Here is a 22,818-nt window from a genome sequence, read left to right as displayed (position 1 = left end):
ACTCTCACTGAAATCCACGTTACTGAATTCATTTACTTCTAATATGAGAGTATTCCATACATCTTTCGACTGAGTATTAAACCATGCTAGAGAGAATTGATTACTTTCTCATATTTAAAATAACATAAACACTTCTGACTAGCCTATAAACCTTCGAATTTTACTTTATTTTTCATACCAAATTTTTAATATTTTCTTCGTCAAATACATATGTATGTAAGGCTTTAAATGATTATCCATATAAACCTACATATATTATTTGTTTTGGTAATATACAACTGTACTAGTATACGTTCAAATGTAGTTTGAATTTTATCTTATTATAAAAATTTGCATTACTTTGCTCTGGGCACCCTTTCGTACGTAGGAAAAAGATAATTCTACTGCAAGTATTTAAAAACAATCATCACGTACCTTTTATTATATCCACGTTACTGTCGACAATACGGAAGTCGTTAAAAGAAAAAGTAATAAATCTAAGCAAATACATATGAGCAATTTTTTTATTTATATAAAAAGTAAGGAAGAGCTAAGTTCGGTTGTAATGGAACATTGTATACTCTCGCAACTGGAAAACACTTTCAGCTGTTGCCAAAATTTTGAAATTGAACGTAGGAGCATCGCCCCGATTTCATCCATACTTTCTGAATTCTTTTAAAATTTCTTCCATATCGACCTATAGAAGCGATATAAAATGAACAGGAACTTGGAATATATTTGCATTATGTACAAATATACTTGTATACCGATTTTACCCATTTTTGGTTGTAATCCGATTTCGACAATTTTTGTGACGTAAGATCAAATAACTTGAGAAATGCTGAAAAGACTTCTGCTCAGACTTCTGGTTGACTATAAGGCGGGGCTACGCCCACTTTTTAAAAATTTCCAACCACAAGTGTCTCTCACAGCTGCAATCTCCTCTATATTAATTTTGCATATTAATTTATTGTTTAGTTATGACACTTTACAGGTTTTCGTTTAATGGCGTTACACTGATCTATCTCGCTTAGTTTTAGGTGTTACGTACAACAGTTAGGTGAACAAAAGTATTATACTCTATAATAGCATGTTGCAAGGGGATAAAATTAATTCGGTGCTAGAGTAAAATGTAACAATTTGTGTGTATATGTGTGAAGCGGAAGTACTGCGCACGGAACTAAACGCGTATAACGAGCAAGCGCCCACGCGCTGTCCGCGACAAATTTGCACATGTAAGTACATTTATACATACTATGAATTATTTCTTTCATAAAGCTTGGCAGATCTAAGGCCGAACTTCATTCTAAATAATTTAAGTAAAATTTTCGCTATATCTCAATTGAAGGCTTCCAAAGGCTGAAAGCTGTCTACCGATTGCGACTCAAAGTTTCTGAGAAGATTTTCCATGTCTTTATGGTTAACTGACTTTTATTTACAAGTGTTCAAACAAAAAAAAAAAAAATAGATTGCGAACCAACCAGAAATCAAGTAATTGTCGCGCACTTTATCCACTTGGCTGCGTATGAGCTATGTAAATATGCTAGTATATATGTATATGTGTAGATGAGCTGAATAGTCAATTGCATACGCAGCATTTAAAGCTTTGCACTTCTGGTTTTGACATCTAAACACCGCTAAATGCCATTTCACGTGACTTACATGTTGTTTTTGCCAACTGACGCAGGTGTTTTGTTGCTGTGATTGATGGAATGCACGCCATGCCACTTATGTAAATGGCTCCCCGCTGCACACCTTACCACTGGTGCAATTGATTTGTGAAGCAATAAACATGTAACTATTCAGTTACAGTTACTTAACATGATGCACACGCTCAGTTAATGCGTCAGAGTAGTAATTATCGTTGAGAAGTACATAAATACATACATATGTACACATCCACAACATTTTCATATATCGGAAATTGCGTACTGTTCTCATATTATAAGAGATTGATACCAATATCTATTTCGAATCTCAAAAACTCAAAAAGTTTTAAGATTAACATAATCGGTGTATCACGATCGAAACTATGTCAAATAATGACTTTTAATTTTTATATAAAATGTGCTTTCACTAGTAGGAATCCCCATATAATAATTTATAATTACACATATAAATACTTCTAGTTGCATATAAAATATGCAACATATAAAATCTCGTTTAAATCAAATATCTTATACATACATACTGTAAATTGCTAATCCAAGAGTGAAAGTTCGAAAAACTTTATAATAGGTAGGTATATGGGGGCTAAAGAAAGTATTAACCCACTCTAACTACTTGTTACTGCGATACTCTGTGCGAAATTAAAGTCCTATATCTTAATTTAGTTGAAAGTTATGGATTTTTATAGGGCTTCGGTTAATGGTGTCTTGTGGACGTGGTAGCGGTCCGTTTATCCCCTTCTACTGACTCATACTTTTTTTTTCAAAGGAACGTGTACACCAAATTTCATCAAAATATCTCAATTTTTGCTCAACCGTTGAACCGTTAGGTGTACGAAACTTTTATACTTTTTAGCAACATATTGCAAGAGTAAAAAAATGGTTAAATTTATGTCAAGAAATTTTGTTGACAAGTTTCAACTAGAAGTGGAAATGAAGCAAGAAAAAACGTTAAATTCGGCTGCACCGAAGCCAATATACTTCACAGGTGCATTTCTTCTAAAGTAATCCGATCTGAACAATTTTTTCGAAGATTATATTATTACCTTAAGCAGTAATCCATGTCAAATTTCGTGAAGATATTTTGTCAAATGAGGAATTTAACATGCAAGCATTTGATTCCGATCGCTCAGTTTGTATTGTAGCTATATACTATATATAACTGATCAGAACAAATCCTTCGGAAATTACATTTTTGCCTTAAAAAATAATCTATACCAAATTTTGTGAAGATACCATATGAAATGTGAAAGTTTTCCATACAAGAACTTGATTCCGATCGTCCGATATCAGTGGTATCGAAAAATAAGCAGCTTCTTAAAGAAAAAATGACGTTTGCAAAATTTCAATACGATACCTTAAAAACTGAAGGATTATTTCGTTTATATACAGACAGACAGACAGACAGGCGGATATGACTAAATCGACTCAGCTTGACATGCTGATCATTTATATATGTATATACTTTATAGACTCTCCGACCCTTCCTTCTGGGTGTTACAAACTTCGTGACAAACTTAATATACCCTGTTCAGGGTATAAAAATATCACCACTCTTATTAACACAATTCATTGTCCCATTATCAGGTACATATGTACTAAAAATTTTCAGGTGACTTTTATCTTCTTTTTCAATTATTTTTTGAAATTTTTCATTTACAAAATTTCATTGACCAAAATGTGTCAAACAACCAAAGCAGTGGAAAGTGTCTGCAGATTGGTTTCTCCAAAGAAGTTGAATGATGAGTAAATTTATCAGTATAATGCGTGTCTATGCTATGTACATATCTATGTATAATGTATGTATACTATATATATAGATAGATATATCGACGTATATATATATTCTAGTGTTGTGTGTTGTGATAAAGTTTTTTAAAAATTGATTACAATTATTGTTTTGTGCAAATAGATTAAATAAAGTCCATCAATAACCCTTGAGCAGGTGACTACAGACTTTACACCGCGAGTACCTCTACACTGCCGAACATTTGTTTATCTAAGAATTATGTAAGCATATTCAATAATGATTTATATAAATATATATATGTATTTTACTCTGGGATATAGCTTGCAAAAATTAACTCATGTTTTGATATTTATGTTCGGCTTAATTTTGCAAATTGCAATGTGGAAAAGGTTCTTACCAGAACAATGTTTACAAATTCTGGAACTCACGGGCTGTGAAGACAATTAACATTTGGATTTGTATCCTCTAATCATCTTCAATGGTTATGGAGCACCTAAAGTCAACTATGACAAAACAGTTGAATAATACGATTTGGTTCGTTATTTGGTAGAAGACCGTTTAAGCTCAGAAAATTGGATCGACAGCGATCGATATCATAAAATATACCTAAAAACACCACTAATATGCTGTATTAAATACGAAATATTTTCACCATCATTTTAATTTTATGATTTTAATGAGATCTTCAAATAATGTACTATATTGTTCACTCATTAAGTGGTAATATTAACTTTGTAAGCTTTATGCTTTATTTCTTAATTTTTTATACATGTCATGAGTATAAATCTTTATCTGAAATGAATCTAGAAGTATTTGCAATTTGTTGCTATTACAATAACAATTAAATTACTATTTTCAGCCGATACAAATCATGAAAACAAATCGTATAATAGTTGGCATGAGAGTAACCATAACGTAATTATAAAACTCAACTCATAATCATCTGTTTTCCCTATAATTTTGGTGCTGTTTCTCATCCCAATAATTGCTAGACTTCTCATAAAATGAACGTGACAACTGGAAAATATTTATATCGAATTATCTTTAATCGCTTTATTTATATAACAATTTCGCGAATGTGGGTGGTTTTTTTTCGAAATGAGCAACGAACCGTAAATTCTTTATTAAGTAGGAAATTTAATAAAAAAAACTTTTTTAAATGTTTGAAAAGTAACGTTTTTAATGAAACCTTCTGATTTTAGTTTCTTATTTGTAAATGCTTAAGGTTTTTTGTATGTTTTCCCTGAAAAAATAAATAATTTTCTTCCATGAAACTGGGTTCATAAAAGAATACGTATCTGAGCACTTGTATACGCTCACACATTTTGACTACATACCGGATCACTTGGATCATGGAGTCGCCACCCGGGAACTCTGATGGGTCCTTCTCTGCCTACATGCCAACGAGAGAACAAGAGTTGTAGGTGGGAAGAAGACTCCTGACTATTGCAGTGTTTTCCAAGCCGAGGTTGCTGCTTTTAAGGTAGCATCAGATTTACTGCCCCGGCGTGCAGCCTCCTTCAGAGAATTGACTGAGTGGACTAGATAACAGAGCGGCGATACTAGCCGTGAGCTCATTAACCTCGCTATCAATAGAATCGAGTGCCTTTATGATAAGATAAGGGCGCCATGCCATAGCGGAACCGCAGAAAATTGCAAAGCGGATGAGTTAGCAAGGAAAGGCACCCTATAACAGTTATCGATAGAATGGGAGCGTATGCTCTTGTGTTCTGCTACTAGATAGCTGGGCTTCGCGGAAGCTTGGCAAGCGCTGGGCCGTCATCGATACGTGCGCTGTCGAAAAAGCCTTTTGGCCCAGGATCGAACGCAAGAGATCTAGTGATTTCTTTACACTTAGTAAGGCTATCTCTCCCTAGTTGTGGGGCCTTTAACAGTCCGTTGCCTTATTGGCACATATGAGTAACTGAACACTTCCATCTTAACTGACCCGGGGTTGTGAATCAAGACTTAAACACTTGGGAGCGCATACCTTCAGACATCCCACTGAACCGTGTATAAACAAATAGAAGTCCATGTGCGATCGCTGATCAGCCATCTAACCTACTTTAAGCGAATCTGCAAATTAAAGCTAAATATCATGGATGGTATCTGATATACATACATATGTACTCGTATACATTCCAGATATAACGAAGCAGACTCTTCCTAAAGCTAGAGTAACAAAACAGTGTCTTTTTTATATCAAATACCCAAGAAGAAATTTTAGAACAGAGTTTCCAAATATTTAAAAATATCAATATGGTTCTTTAGGGTTGCCATATTGTTGATTACAAACTTTCGTAATGCAAGAATTGTATAAAATATATTCGAAAGCTGAAATAGCTAGGTAAATATGTATAGTTTGGAAGGTTACTAGAGGCAATAATATTGTATGCTCAAATCTATAGGAATTTATTTTATTCTAAGCAATAGAAATAAAATTTCCGCTTTAAATTTTTTAGTAAAAGATTGCAAGGAAAAATAAGTAACTAGCTCCAGGACTTAAGGAAAAACAGTACGTGAAAGTATACACTGCGTACGAAAAAATATGGCGTGGCCGATATTTTCAACTCAAATGTTAAATTTTAAACTCAAGGAATGAAAATTTCATTCTTCTAGTACTCACTACGACATCAAAATTTTTCGAAAAAAAAAACATTTCTATGTATTACACATCAACTGCATCCAAATTTTTGTTCTTCAGTGTTTGTATTTAATAAAACATTTTCAGAGGCATAGACCCATTTAAAACAAAATTTTATCAACATACTCGTGTTCCTAAAAAAAAGGAAAAATTCTATAAATACGCTTCTATATCAACCGCACTGAGTTGGAGTCAAGAAAATAGAAATATTTGTATTAAAACTCAAATCAATCTGCGGAAGTTTCTAAACTGTTATGTAAACGTATGTACAAACGTATATAAATGTGTGGGAGGGTCCATTCATGTGACATATATGTATGTCTATAGATATGTATGTATATATACATACATACATATGTATGTACATATATATGAAGAACGCAATTTCATTTATTTTTCTAAATTTTCCGGCAACATATACACATGCATACATACATTCAAACACACACATAAATACTAAATTAGAATTTTGTTGCAGATTAGCTCTTTACGTACTAGCATGCTGGTATTTATGGAACAAAATAAAAGAAGTGTAAAAATTCCGAAACAAAGAAGTGGAAAAAAACGAAAGCGGAAAACGCGTGTGAATGTCACAGCAGTATTTACCTCTTTGCGGTGCGTAGACGTAAATAAATTTCGATTTCTTGGCAGTGAATACAAAAATGTTTTCGAAATACGAGCATATGAACCGATGCAGGTAAAGGATTTCCTCACAAAAACAGTGAGATTTAAATTGTGTCTTTTTAAAAATATAAAGGAGGTAAAAAAAAACATAAATAAACAGAAACAAAACAAATAAATGCAATCCGTAATTATCTCAAACATATTTTTGAGTGGGAATTTTGGTGGAAATATTTCAAAAAAACACTGACATTTCTATTATTAGAGACAATTGTGCTACCTTAGCATTGAAAACAGTGGTCGTGACTTGGCTTTGTGCTCAACGCGGTCCGTATACGAACGCTTTCCAATAGGACTACTCTAATTTAGTGTCTTACCATGACGCTGGTGGAGTATATATGTATGTGCCTATATACTCGATGTATGTATGTCTGATATTTCATTTGTTTGTTTAGTTGATTTTTTATGCCAAATACGCAAACAAAAAATATTCCAACACGCATGCTGACATACCTACATGCATATGTATCTATGTATGTTGTCATATTTTTGTATATACATAGATATGCATGTATATGAAACGAGAAAGCACAGTGTAATATATACGAGAACTTTTTTATTAATTTTTCGGCTAACTGCAGCGTCTGGGCTGCATTAAACGTGTCGAATGCCGGCAAAGTCAGGTATACGGTGTCAAAGCGATTGACGTTGTCACTTACAGGTGCATTGACCTGCAAGCTAACAAACAAAAATTTCTGAATTTTAAATGAGTAGAACTCAAGTATTTGTTGTTTAACTCATTCGGGTTTTTTGATTTTGAAATCATTTTGGACATTAGCCTAATTGTAATGCTGGTGCGCACTTTGATGATCAAATTTTATTAATTAAAAATAAAATAAAATAAAAAATAAAAAAAATTTAAGAAATAAAATTTAAGTTCACTTCAAATTTATTATTATACAAACATTATTTCTTTAATGTGCTCAGCATTCAATATATTTGATTTACACCACAAATTTTTTGGCACCTACTCTTCCTCCCAATCAATTGGTCGGATTACTTTGGAGCAAATATCTAAGAAGTTGAAATACCACTGGAACTAAAATATGGACCTTCATTCACTGAAATATTGTAAAAAGGCTTATAGTCGAGGCGCCTATCAAATGAGCGCAAGCGTCAAAAATAACGATATAACATGTTTTCAGATTAAATAATAATAACTTAGACTTCTAAAAATTTATATTTTTTTGTAAAAGCTTTTCAAGACCCTTTTATATTTCTTGTTAGAGAAATTAGATTTGAAATCTCTAGAAGCAGTCCAAGGTGTACAAAAATATGGATTTGCCACTACAAAATTTGTATATTTCCTACATACATACATATATATTTATTCCCAACGAAAACAGATTTGGTTAGTAGTATTATTCCTCTGAACCTATTGTTATAATCGATTCATAAATGTTTTTAAATTTAAGGGGAGCAAATCGAGCGCCCAACTGCCGTTAGTTAAATAGAGTGACATAAGTTAAAGTGTACAAAGGTTAGATCACTTTAATGATATTTCCATTGATATGCGGTCGGAGCTTGAACATATTTCTGCAGAGTGTCGCATCGAACGCGGCTATTTTAACTCGATATCTACCAAGTAGTGGATATCACAACTGCATAGGAATACAATTATGAGTCAACAGTCCAAATAGCCCGGCATTATATACCTAAAATTATGTATTGCATTATTTACAGCATTATCAGCAATTATGTAGATTTTTGTTGAGTAATGACAACATAGAGTTATAGCATACATACATTATCATTATATTACATACTTGCATATACATATTATGTATGGCGATATAGCCAGTTATTATCTGAATGTTGGAATAAGGAGTATATCCTTTTTGTACAATGCTGGCAGTTTCATAACATTGCATGCAAACGTGCTCCTTTTATTGATCTCAAAGTGGCGCTATCTCAGCCCATGACCTATATAGAAAAGCTATAAGAGGCAGTAATGCCAGAAATCAAAGCGAAAATGTTCTGCTAGTTTTTTGATATAAAAACCCTTCGAGTGGGATTGAGGCTACTCAATAAAAGATATTATGAAGAACTTTCTGATCAGTCAGTTTGTATGACAGCTATTTGCTATATTAGTCCGATGTGATAACATGTTCGAAGATTTTAGAATTGCTTTATCTGTACCAAATTTCGTGAAGATATCTTGTTCTTTCCATACAAGCACTTGGTTTTCATCGAACAGTTCGTACTGTAGTTCGAGTCGTGAACTACTTCTTGGTGTGAAAGGAACGTATGTATGTAAAGTTTCAGTTCGAGTATATACATATGTATGTATGTATGTTTATATAGCCAATGGAACATGACTACATCGACTCAACATTATATACTCTATAGGATCTCCGGCGTTTCCTTCTCGTTGTTATAAAATTCGTTGCAATCTTAATATACCCTGTTCAGGATCGAAAAATTGTTCATCAGGTGTACAAATAGAAAACCCCGTTTTTTATAATGATTTGAGGCTTTATTGTGAAAAAAGATCATTAATTCTTCAAAATATTTTCCATGGCTAGCCATAACTTTCTCACATATCGTTGAAAAAATTGTTAGTCTTTCGACGCGATCCAATTTTTCTTGCTCTCGAATTTCGCTGAATTTGTTAGAGTTGTTGACTGAAGTCTTGGTTCTGATGCCCCAATAGGAAACAACGGTTTTCTTTTTGTGCGCTTGAACATCATTGTTAAGCTAAATAGCATTCTGCGCGTTTTATAATTTCCACAAGCAAGTTCGTTATCTCCGGAAGCATAACATAAAATATAAAATACAAGCTTCCTGCGTATTCAAAAATGTTTTTATCTTCTAATCGGCTTAATCAATTCCAAAGAACCCACAAATCAGTAATTCAGTGACGTATGCGTGTGCTTATCCACAGCAGTGCGAACAAAAGAATGCTCTCGAGAACGCTACTCAAGTCCAATTGCACTAATGCACACTTCTGTATATGCCTGTAAAAGTGCTCTTGTACAAGTACATTTGTGGGTTTATACACCAGTAAGTATGTAGAGCTTTGATTTGTGTAAAGTGTACACGCTTGTCAACAAAGCACGCACAAAGCAATTCTCACATTCAGTTGTCCGTATTAATGTATGTTGGTATGTGCGTATGTGCGTACGTTTGTTATCACTTTTATTTTATGTGCCCACTCAATGCATTTAGTATGTGGACCGCACAAATACAAGGCTATTGACATACAATTATTTAATCAGTGGGACTATTGTTATCGGCGGCTTCAAAATATGAATAAATACACACACACATACATAAGTAAAATTATAAATTTATGCACAGTCACATTTAATAAAGACTTGCAACAATAAGCACGTAATAGATGCAACGCAATCGTGTCGGCGCTTATCAGTGTGCCCGGAAGGCTGGAAAATGCCGTTTACGTCGAATATACATATTTATGTATGAATGTGTGATATACACGTGTATATGCGTGCATCAAGCTTCGTAGACCAGAAAATCCGATTGATATTTGTCGCTAATTGAAATACACAGACACATTTATGTACATACGTACGTATGTACATTCATTTTAACTCGTTAATTGGAGTAAAGTTTCTTTTTAGTCTCACCCTAATAGGTATGTATGTATGAAATCAAGGCAATTTATGATCTCCTGACTAGCGCGAACACCAAAGAAACACAATTAAAATGTCACCGGGACAACAATATGAATACACATATACTATATGTAAACATATTTATACAAACATACATATATGTATATATAGATCATATTAGATGTAAACAGAAAATATGGATGAGTTATAAACTCCACATACCACACGCGGCAGATTCTTGATTACAACGGTGGCAGACAACAAAAAATCATAGCAAAAACACGGTAAAAACGACACAAATATACGTGCATATTTGTACAACGTACATAATACATATGTATATACGTACATATAGAATATGCATTTAAGTGTGTGAAAGGTGGGTGAAGCACCAATAATCATTGTAACTTAGCAGCTACAATGTGCATGTACTTCAGCCATTCAGCAGCATTTAATCTATGCCGTGTTATTTTTGTTATTTATCGTGGGGAAATTTTTGTTTGTACATACATATGTACGTAAAAGAGTATAAATGAACATGTTTTTGTATATCTTTCCAATGTTAATGCTCATGTCAAATGCGTATTAAAGTTATTAAATAACAGCAGTCGTTTAAGTTCTAATTGCCAATAGTTTTTAATTGCAATTCTATTCATTAATAGTGAAAATACTTGTATTAGAAAATATTAAATATTGCAAACCGGTACAATAATACTGATGAAATTACTTGGAAAGTTTAACATAGCTCCGTGCACGGCAAGGGGAAACACCTTCGCCATTTGCTGCAAGCGATTTCCGCAGAAAAGTGGGTGTGCAAGCATTTATGTATGTATGTGTAATTTAAATTGACAATTTGTGAAATATATACCTGTTTGATAATAAATCATGATTTATTATGTGGTTTTATTGTTTTTTATACATTTACATAAAATAGATAATGTTTATAGGAAATAATGTGCATTTTACACATATTTTAAGCAATATAACGGCACGAGGTTATATGAATGGCCTTAAACTAGATAACTAGATCTTCAGTGAAGATCGAATCAAAATTTGTCACAAAAAGAGTCTCAAACACATAAAAATGTCGAAGTCGGTCAATGCTTTTTTTTGCACCTATGTATACTTATATAATGGTCACTATGCTTCGCCTTAAACTTTGTATCGAATATATCAATTATATATTTATGTACATATGCAAATGATTTGAAGTGATTATCTTACATTGTGATCACGAAATCACATAAGGATTATTCTGGTTTGGTTTTTCGGGCACTTGAAAATATGTATACTCCTTCTTACAAATTGTGATGCATTTTCCAAACAGAGGTCTTTGCTATAAGTCTGTGCGTTGAGATATATATACCTTCAACGGAATTATCGCGACCGTCAAGTGGCACTAAAAGCGATCTCTACATAAGAGATCAAATCGCTATTGCTGCAGGAGTGCATAGAACGACTGAACAGTCTATCAGACCATAAACAAGTACAACTTAACTGGGTGCCCGCTATAGCCGGGAATGAAGTGGCTGATGAGCTAAGCAGCATCCACCAACCTGATAGGACCCGAACATTTCCTCCATACCATAAAAGAGCTGCTCTGCAAGGATGAAGGAGTATTTCGGGAGGGGTATTGACAACCACTCCAAGGCATGCACAATTCCAAGTTACTAATGGCATCAAACTCCGGCTACTTGTCGCCTGTTACACTGGCTATTGTAAGCTTAAGAAGCATTTATATAACATGGGACATGGACCTTAAACTCAAGGTAAAGAGACTTGAATCCATGCTTCCAAATCACCTCAATAGAACCTAGCAGTATATTGAAACTTATCAATATGCTATGACTTAGGAGAGAACACAGTAGACCTTAGGGACGCGGTAATTTAATCAAATCTACAAATTGTGAGAGTATATAATGTTAAAACATAGTTAATTCTTAATTTTTATGTCCTGAACAAGTCTATTATCGTTAAAACTCAAGAGCTTGTATCAAAAACTTTTTTATTTGACATAATATTTATTTTATTTAGGAACCATCCATGTTAAGTAATCTCACAGTTTTCTCATAATTTTTGAATGTCAACTTTCAGAAGATAATCTCATCACATGTGTCATTGGCTGTGTTTATACCAGCTTTCTTTTTTAAGTCTTTCCCGAAATTATATTGTTGAAGCTCCTAGCCCCTAGTTTCCATCCAATATTACTCTTTATTCATATCATTGTGCAATCATTGGGTAATTGCAATAATAATTTTTGGATATAAATTATTCCATATCGGACTTTAAAGTATATTTATTTTTACATTTGAATTATTTGAAGGACACTTGTATGCCCTTCATAAGATTTATTTAAAATTATATTGGTTTATTCAGTTCTCTTTGAGGAGAAACTTAATCGGTATTATTTTACCCTTTGCTCCATGAATCATCCATTCTGTAATATATGTACGTATGTAGTTCTTAAATATACTATTTATCGCGGTGACTTGCAATACACAAATAATATGCATGTCACTGCCAGGATTGTGTGGAAAAAAATTTTAATAACAATAAAAATAATATTATCTGTCTAAAAAAATAGAATGTAGTTAGCTACACCATATAACGCCGAGGCAACGTTTGGCCATATCGCAAACCTTTTATCTTTTACATCCCACTCGTATATATTTACACATATGTATGTATGTATGTAATTTTCCCGGGATCATTGCGAAGCAAGCCCGACATCATTTATATTTTAATTACTTTTTTCTACCATAACATTTTATGATTTTATTTAGCTGCTTTTTACAAATGGTCATAAAAATGGAAAAACACATATTTTACAATTCCGCCTGGAATAAGAGAGGCCAAAGACTCCTCAAACCACACATGTGTAAATACCCGTATGCACATAGAAAGAAATTGCAGTCATCGAAGTCATCGATTTCATAAAAAATGCATTAAAATGTGTAAATGAGAAGAGGAGAAAAGTGCATAAAGCAAAAAGATGTGACAATGTGCTATAAAACACATATTCTGATGCAGAAGAAAGAAAAAGAGCAATGAGAAGAACGCATTGTGTAAATGTATGTCCATATGTACATATGTGTGCATATAGAATTTACGGTACAAGTACAGTAAATTAAAAATACCTTCATGTACACTGACAGCAGGCAGAAAAATGAAATTGATAAACGCATGGAAAATAAAACTCAAATAAACAAAGCAAAATAAGGGCATTGCGATTTTAAATAAAGACTGCTTTTTATAAGAACAACAACATCAAATAACAAAAAACGTAAAGAGTTTTGCACACTCCAACAAATTAATGGTTGGTGGTGGTAATAATATTATTGACATTGAGTGTGCGCAAAAGCTGTGACTGGCCAGTTACATTAAATCCGACACTGAGACTGGAAAAATCTACGTACTCACCGACGAACACTTTGTATGACTCGCAGTGCAAAAATGTGTTTACATTTAAAAACAGTTTATAATTTCGCTCAAGTGATGTGCAAGTACCTACGTATGTATGTACGTATGTCCACTTGTGTGTGCATAGGAGGAAGCGGTGAAGCATCAAACGGGTCAGGAGAAATGTTAGTTTGTCAGTGAAATTTGCTAACTGGAATCACCTAGTCAAGAAAAGTCAGGAAAACTCGTTTAGAAGTGAGATGCAACTAACCATAAAGGTACTAGTTGGTAACTAGTTCATAAACTTTTACCAAAAGTTACGAAAACGCATTTTCATGGGAAAAGGATTTAGGCATTTACTGGTCTGAAAATAACTAGTCCTGAAAATAGACTAGTACTTGTAATATAGTACATACATATGTAAATTTAAAATAAAACTATGTTTTAATAAGTTATTCACTTAACTTAGGATCCTAGTTGGCGGTAGTGCGAAACTGGTATGCATTCATACATATATAATATATGATGTACGTATGTGTATGTACATATGTATCTCAGAGTAAAGCGATGATAAACCAATAACCGACAAAACTATGGCACTAGTGTAACCAGTTCACTATTTCCTATGTAGTTTAGTCAAATCCACTGCAATATATATATTTAAGATGATAGATATATGTTTATATATGTATGTATATACACCTATCAACGTGTTGGATGGGTGTCAGTTTTCTTGCAAATACAACGCTTATCAGTTCATTAGTTTTCTTTTCAGCTTACAACTGTAACTGTTAATGCCTCAATAATCTCAGTGCATACACTTTTAATGAAAAGGTAAATACGTGATAAGCCAGAAATCAACAAAAATCTAAAAAATGTGAAACAATATATTCACATTTTGTTCACTTTGCTTATTAGCGCAAAATTGCTTTACTTACACGACTTTTAATTGGTTTTCTTTAATAATACAAAAATGAAGAGATCATGAGTTAATTTCTATTTTAACTAGTTGCATGTTCTTTTTAAGAAATCGCTAACAAGATTAACCAATGCGGTCGTTGAATAACCGTGACGACAGCGACCTGTCGCTCTCCTCAATGCTCCTCAAAAATGGAAGTAATTAAAAAGCAATAACTTGATTTTGTAAAAAATGCCAACGCATTTCAATTATTTTCTTGAATTCAAGCATAATTTGTTTTTACGCATATTTGACCATTAAACCGTAAAAACTCTCTCAATAGAATTTCTCCCTAAATGAAATATTAGACTGTGCGGAGATACAAAGAAAAGCCTATCATTTTCACAAGCTTCACTGTCTGAACTCACTCTTTTTATCAAGTTTATATAGCCAATTCTAATAGATCACACAACTCTAGTAATTATGCAAAATTAATAGAAACAAGCTTCCACATATCAAAAGCGAGGCGAACTGTCAAACTTTCATAGTAAATATAAACGAATCCTTCCTTCTCTTTTCGTCTGTCTGAAGCTACTGATTCTTCTTTACATGATATAATTTTAAAGTTCTATCTTTTAATTACTTAACTTTAAAGCACAAACAATTCAAATGATTTTTCACTTAAATTTCCAGCACGAAAATGATTTTTACCCCGTTTTTACGTCTTCAAGTGACTGAGTAAGAATTTTCAGTATTTTTGTTAAAAATATTTGATTGAATAACAAAGTTATGAAATGAATACAAAAAACTGAATTTTCGGGATTAAGTTTTATAAAATTTAGGGAGCTTTGGAAAAAACTCAACACTTCCTTCTCGACTGACCCGCGTGTGAGAGGTGAAGACTTAAACGCTTGAAAGCGTATACCTTCAGACATCCCACCGAACTGGCGGCAGTGGAAATTAAACGCCTGTGCAAATTTCTATCAGCTACTAAGCGTTTTGCTAATTTATAAGTTCAAACACAGGAGTTCTTCTTTTCTATGGCTTCACAAAGGACTACATATAGCACTTCACGTGCGATCTTTGATCAGCCATCTAACTAACCTAACCTAAGACGAGAAAAGATGTAGAAAATGCACATAAGTGAAATTTTAACTTAGACGCCATGTTCTATTGCAGCGGTGTTACAAAAATTTGGCTGCTAAATGCAATTCCTTTACGAGTATTGTGTTAGAATTATTGCATGCACTGTATATTGCCCATTTCAAACAGTAATTGATTCAGCGATATGCTCGAAAATTCCTTAATCTGAGTTTTAGGCGACAAATTGTATAAATATAAGTGCATATTTGCATACAACAACAACAGTAAGGAAGGCAGCGCCAAAGTCAAAAAAAATGTGTGTACATTGGTATATCTATAAGTACATAGATATGCATAGTAATTTGGAAGCGCAGTGTCAGTTGCCGACACAAACGTTGTCTGATCACCTTTTCATGCCGCGGACGTTGCCACGTGACCCATACAAATCAATTCTCGGCTTTAGAATTAATTTGTGTGGGTAGAACAAACGTGCATTTGTGATATGTGACTGTGACTTTCGCTACAATAGGCCTTTTTTCAATCACTACCTAAATGCATTTTGAATACTGTCTACGAAGTGTCGTTCTTACATAAACGTTTAGACGTTAATTTTATTTTGATTTAAGCACCGGTCGTTGCTTGTTTTTAGTTCGGCTATAGATCAGGGCGTGGAGGAGCTGAATATGAGTTGTACATCCCCGACAATGCAGCTATATATATACATCCATACAGATATACATGTGTGTGTGGTTGGAAGCGGTTGCGGTTATGTTATTTTGTAAGCGTTTTGTGAGGTGATTGCGTTAGACCCTCTTCCAGTTGCTCATCTGAATAAGTAATTAGTAGAATTTTGTTTTTGTATTATCATATTATCGTTTTTTTCATTGTGTTAATTGGAAGTGCGACGCTGTAATTGCTTTCGAAAAATGCTATCACATGAAAACGCTTCTAAATTTGATTTCGTGATTTTCCAATGAGTGATTTGTCAGTGTGGAAAACTTAACCATCACGTTTACTCGTAGTATAGTCTCCCTAAAAGTTTGCTAGATGCTAATAGAGTGTCGCATATTTAGTAATCATCAGCATTTCTATAAAGGCGTTAATTATAGTCCAATAAACTGATGATTAAATGCGTGATATGCGCCCACAAGACAAATACACTGATGCGAAATATCTTAACAATTATTTAAAAACTTCCGAGGCGACAGAAACTGACAATTCCATACTCGCCCACCTGTTTTACCACAAACAAATTTCTTGGTTTAAGAAATGAAAATTAAAAAATTGAATTTAAGAATATTATGACGGATGAAAAAGTCGTACATAGCTTTCTTTGTAAACAACAAAAATGTCATTATGTGTCTAGAGATTGTAAAGTGTTTTCTAACACTAGATGAAATCTTGAAAACTGTAACCACGACATTTTAGGCGTCCTCGGCTCACTAAAATTAGAAAGAGTTTATACCGCTTTAAAGAGATATTAGTTAATCTTGTTGATTTGGGTGATCCAAGTAGAGGTCGTGTTGTCATGCTATTTTTGTTCTGCATTGTTTGGCATTTCATCATGGAAAGACTTATGCCTGAAAAAGGTTTACAAATCATTGAATTTTCGTTTTTTTTTCGAACCAAATGTGGTTCAGCGATGAAGCCAATTCCTGGCTCCATACCCATCGAACAAAACAAGCCAAATTGCCGCATTTGGAACAAAGAGCAGCCAGAAGAGATTCAAGAGCAGCCATTCCATCCAGAAAAAGCAACCATACTACTTAAAAAAGGATGCCGGTGAGAATGTAACGGTCAATGGTGACCGTTATTGCGCCATGATAACCGACTATTTTATATCTGAAATTGAAGCTCGTGACCTCGACGACATTTGATTTCAAAACAATGGCGCCAAATCATCGTATCAATCAATCTATTTATTGCGAGAACACTTCGGTAAGCAGATTATTTCACAGGTATTTGGCAGGTCGATTGGCCACCCCAATGGCGTGATGTCATTCGCCAGTTACCAGTAGAAATCGTCGAACGAGTCATTCAAAATTGGACTCAACGGATGGACGATCAGAGACATAGCCGCGACCAAGAAAGAAATAATCTTAAAAAAATAAATGCAAAAATTTTTTTTGGACTGATAATAAACATTCCTCAATAATTTCGAACTTTATGCGTTTTTCTTTAAAACAAGTACTGAACTTCGATATGAATCTCTCTTCATAAAAGATAATGGTACCAAACGCAATGAGGAAAACAAAGTCGAATTGAATTCATCTATTATATATTATCTCTTTAAACCGAACCAAATCAAATTAACGCGGCACTACTGTTAGTTGGCAACACTTTAAAATTTTAGCTTGAATATCAAAACACCTGACTTACATAGCTAAATGCAATACCAAATCGCTTGTCCGCTTTTAACCCAAAAATGCTTAAGACATGCTCTTCTTGTAAATTTTAGTTAAATTCTAACTACACTGATTACATAAAAAAGTTGTTGAAAACGCATGTGTGTGTGTGTGTGTTTGGCAGATTTGGATAAACAAACTTAGTTGCGTAAACGTGAGGCGTTGTTACAACAGCTGCCCTTGGAGCGGAGGCCAGGCGCACAGAAGAACAAAACCGTGTACAGCGGCGGCGGCCAGGTTGGAGGTACTTGTGTATGAACTGTTATTGTTGTTGGTACTTACCCTTCACTTTTCTTAGTACTTTGCCGAAACGTATTGACTTCTTGTTTTTGTTGTCTGACCTTCTCTTCTGCTTTGCTTTTTTATTATTTTTATAAATTTCTTTACACAAAATTGTTGTTGCAATAAAGTTCGTTGCCTATTTGCCGTTTCGTCTTTTTTTTCTTTTTTTTTTGAAGTTTCTACCTTTCAACGCGTTCTTATTCTTTGGCAAAGGACAGTCCCAAAATTAAAAAATTAACAAAACAGAACACTGATTGGACGTTATCAAACAGTATATTGGCGGGTACGCCGATTCTCGAAACTATAGAAAAGAAAGCGCACTTCCTTGCTTTATATTAATGCACTTTTGCTTTTAAAAAGCTGAAAACAACAGAAAGTGATTGCACGCGACACGAAAATGAAAGTATAAAAAACAAAGCACGTTATACAATGGTGTGTTATGTGTTATATAAAGCGTTGGCAGGATTCTGTGAAGCAGCACTTGTGTGGATATTATCTGTTGGGGGTATCGCGCAGGCCGCGTGTAGCGTATTCGAGCTCGCAAAGACGACTGTGCTGGCCGTTGTTGTGTGACTACGCTCGAGGAGGTCGCACCGAGGCAGCAAGTCAGCACAAAGCAGCGAACCAGCGAGCCAAACCGGCAGCCAGTTCGTCAAGCAGCCAAGCGCGCACGTACACACAATCTGCGCCTAGTCAGACCGCTGTAAGCGTCACGAAATTGCTCGGCACTTTGGAGCTCGGTAAATACGATAGCTCACTCATCGCACATATGTATTTATGTATTTATCTGTAAGTAGCTGCATTGGTATTAGTGTGGATATGCGCTTTCTTCTCGCTTCAAGTCGTTTAGTTGTTGCTGGAGCCGGTATGGATGTTGGGGGCGCCAACAATATACATATAATTTTTGTTTTTCATCTGTATTTGACTGTGTTGTAGTTGTTCTTACTCTTGGTTCTTCTTGTGAGTCAAAGAAGGATGCCTTGTCACATGCGTATATATGTATGTATGTATGTATATACTCAGCAGTACGTGTTGTGGCTGCGACGCGGCTAGGAAGGCATCGGCCATGAGAACACCGGCATTGGCATTCAGCTGTTAAATGCTGCACAGTGGGTTAATACGAGGTATTCCATTATCTCTATGTACATATATATCTACATCTGTAAACGAGGAATATGTTATTATCAAACGGTTGTAGGATCCCGATACATTCTTGGTGTGAAGGAACTACTATTTACAACTTTCCTTTGCTTTGCAATATACGTATGTATGTATGCATATACATGTATATGGCTGGCAAGTCTTTGGTCTTTATTGAGATCGGGCCACAAACAAAAAAATTCTTTCTAAAAATTTTCACTTTACCAAAAAAATTTTGAAAAATATTGTTTCTTTTTTGAGATTCACATGTAATTACTTTCTTATAGTACACCGAATATTGTAAACCAATCAATAAACTCCTGAGTTATTGGTTTAATTGGACTTCGAGTTCGAAGTTAGGCTTTAGCTCTTGCTCTGTCCTTCATATTTCCAGTTGTCAACTTGATATTCGTCGTTAAAAGTAATTTTTCTAAGTGAAATTTTTTAAAACTTAGCAAATATTTGGACTAAATTTCTCTTAATAGCCGTCTGGAAAGCTCTTAAGAAACCAGAGACGACCTTGCGACATGGGAGATTATGAATGAAAGGAGCTATCGAAGCTTCAGCGTGAATACTTGCATTAGACTCGGAAAACTTGGATATTTTTTAGGTTTTAGTCATTGGTAATTATTTTAAAAAGGAACTTTGAAGATAAGTGTGGAGTTTAAAACTCGGATTACTGAAACTTGTTCCCCGTTCTCTAAAATTAGATGAATAGATAACAGGATCTGTGTGCTCGTAAGTTACAAGAGGTCTCAGTAACTCAGCTTTGGAAAGACATACATCGAAATCCAGTGTTTTAGCTGACTCCAATCCGCATGCTTATTATCCAAACAAAGGTTATTATTAACCTATTACTTTAATTATATCTGTTACTGAGTCGCAGATCCTTGAAACAGTACGCATTTTTAAACTAACATAACCCCAAACCATTCTCTCATATTTCTTCTTGTAATTCTTTAATTCAGTGAAATTTCTGCAAAAACTGAATCTTTTAATATTTATATATATATAATATATTTATATTTAGATATCATAGGAAATGCGAATTTCATAATTTTCGAAATTGTTCACATTCCATAGTGTTTAACCTTTTAGTGCCACATGCTGACACTGTGAACCATATTGCTACGCACAGTTACGTGCCTGGGGGGAAGAGAATGAGAGAGAGTATGTGGGCAACATTTCCGGCGCCTTCGAAGCCAAGGCTTCTTGCCCACCCACACAATAATCGAACTGCTTTTGTAGACGTCATCGTTTACAGAACACACCAACAAATATACTTCGGGGTTAATTGCCGAGGGTCGACCAGCAGTCAAAATAAATGCATTTGTAGACACATAAACAGAAAAGCTACAAATGAGCCACATACAGCATAAGCTTGTGTGGAATGGAGTGCAATCTCTGCGCTCTTGATAATTTCGCAATGTCGCTAGACTGCAAGGATACCTCGATGCTGCGCACTGCTGCTTTCACTATTGACTAACTGCTTGTCCTTGATGAAGGTGAAAGTGAATTAGTATGCATTTTCGATTTCTCGTATCATTCGCCCACAGTTTTATTGCCTGAATGATTGCGGTTGTATTTAAAGATAAATATCACGTTTTGTTCTTAAAATTTTTTGTAATGACTTCGTGGAATCGCGCGGATTGCGTGTAACGTTCTTCCTAAAACGTACGTTGCGTTCATTGAATTGCCTTGACGAGATTAATCAGTTTTTAATAGACTCTAAAAGGAAAAGTTCATAAATTTGGTTGAGAAGTCGATGAACTCAGAAATCGGTATAGGCGCTCTTCCAGCGTCTACTTTCGAGAAAATATTTTCTAGACGTAATATCAAACGTTCCTCAACAGAATATGTTATAGGATATTCCCTGGTCCATTGCACTTTCTGTTATTAATGCTTACCATATTCCTTGTGTTTTTGATTTTAATCCAGATTAGTTTAACCCTTTGTTGCATAGCATTGCATATATGCAATGTTAATTTCTCGTTGATCTGGCAGCTACATCGTTTCTTAATTTACAGTTATTTTTTCGCCAAATGAAAATTTACCTTATTACTATTCTCCTTTGGTACAGTTCCGCAAACATTTTTGAGTGTTTGTGAATATACGTAGTAAATTGTGTGTGATATATTGAAAATACAGTGCTAAATTTTCATTATTTTGGTGAATTATTGAGAACGTATAAAAAAATGTAAGTATTTCCAATTAATTTGGAGAGTTTCTTGCCTTAATAACAAATTCGGTCTTCACACGAATTATATTTGCAAGAGTTATAATGTATTATTGCACATGTGCAATACCATGCGTTTAAGCCTAAATTTTTACTTGTAGGGCGCTTACTTATAAGGATAGAGCAAAGATGAGTACTTAGATGATGGTGATGAAGCAAATTTTGAATTACCAGGAAGAAGGAAGAAGCAATCAATACATAATTTTAAAGAATGTTATATAGACGCAGGATGATCAGATGATCTCATGAAAATTTATGCACTTGTCAGAAAGAGCCAAAATGAATGATATAGACAAACAAGATCTGAAAAAGTTTTTGTGGATATGTATTGTGATGTCTATTGTTCAAATCCTAAATATTCGAAGATATTGAACGCCAACAGTAGGCATGTAATGAATACAAGACACTATGTCACTGAATAAATTCGAAAAAAATAAATGTTGTATGTTTTGGCAGGTATATCTGGATACAATTACAACTTCGAAATATATACTGCCCCAAAACAACAGCATCAATAGACTTCCTAAGACAATTGATTTGAAAAAACTAAAAAGTTTTTCCCTTAAACATGCAAACGTGGACAACTTTCATATACATATCTGTAGTTTATTGAAGAGATAATACAATCGTTACCTTTAATTTCAAAATACTGTGGCAAAACTCCAGAACCAGAAGTTTAACGGTTCTATCAAAGTATAACAAGTTCATGAAGGGTGCTGATTTGCTAGATTCCCTCATAGGCCGATACAAAATCAAAATACGCTCTTAGAAGTGGTATTTGCGACATATAAGTAGTTTCCTTATACTTTATTTTTATAGAAAGCACCAGAGAAGTGGCCCTATCACTGAAAATGAAGTACGGTTGAACCAAATAGATCACTGACCAACATGGGTGGACACTCGAGTCACTTGAAAATTACAAGTTGTGACGGATATACATATGTACAAATGTTAGGTGCAAAAACGTGAAATTAATTTATATTTCAGCAAATTAAGAAATTGCTTCAAAAAATTTCGTATAGAATAATCTGAAATTTATTGTAAAAGTAATGAGTTTGTTTCTGTCCACTTTTATT

The 22,818-nt window shown here is 34.1% G+C and overlaps 1 protein-coding gene across 1 annotated transcript in view; it reads right to left on the bottom strand.

The window, feature by feature from the left end:
• The window catches only part of LOC108977907 (facilitated trehalose transporter Tret1-2 homolog), a 70,113-nt gene extending 51,182 nt beyond the window's left edge, over window positions 1-18,931 (bottom strand). Inside the window, exon 1 of the mRNA XM_018947877.1 lies at window positions 18,367-18,931. The gene's annotated coding sequence lies outside the window, so the exon portion shown is untranslated. The remainder of the gene's footprint in view (window positions 1-18,366) is intronic.
• Window positions 18,932-22,818: the final 3,887 nt, after the last annotated feature.

The sequence above is a fragment of the Bactrocera latifrons genome, unplaced genomic scaffold, assembly GCF_001853355.1.
Source record: "Bactrocera latifrons isolate USDA-ARS-PBARC rearing strain unplaced genomic scaffold, ASM185335v1 scaffold_97, whole genome shotgun sequence".
Taxonomy (NCBI): Eukaryota; Metazoa; Arthropoda; class Insecta; order Diptera; family Tephritidae; genus Bactrocera; species Bactrocera latifrons.
The sequence above is the reverse complement of the archived record's forward strand: the minus strand, read 5'-3'. Positions and strand labels throughout refer to the sequence as shown.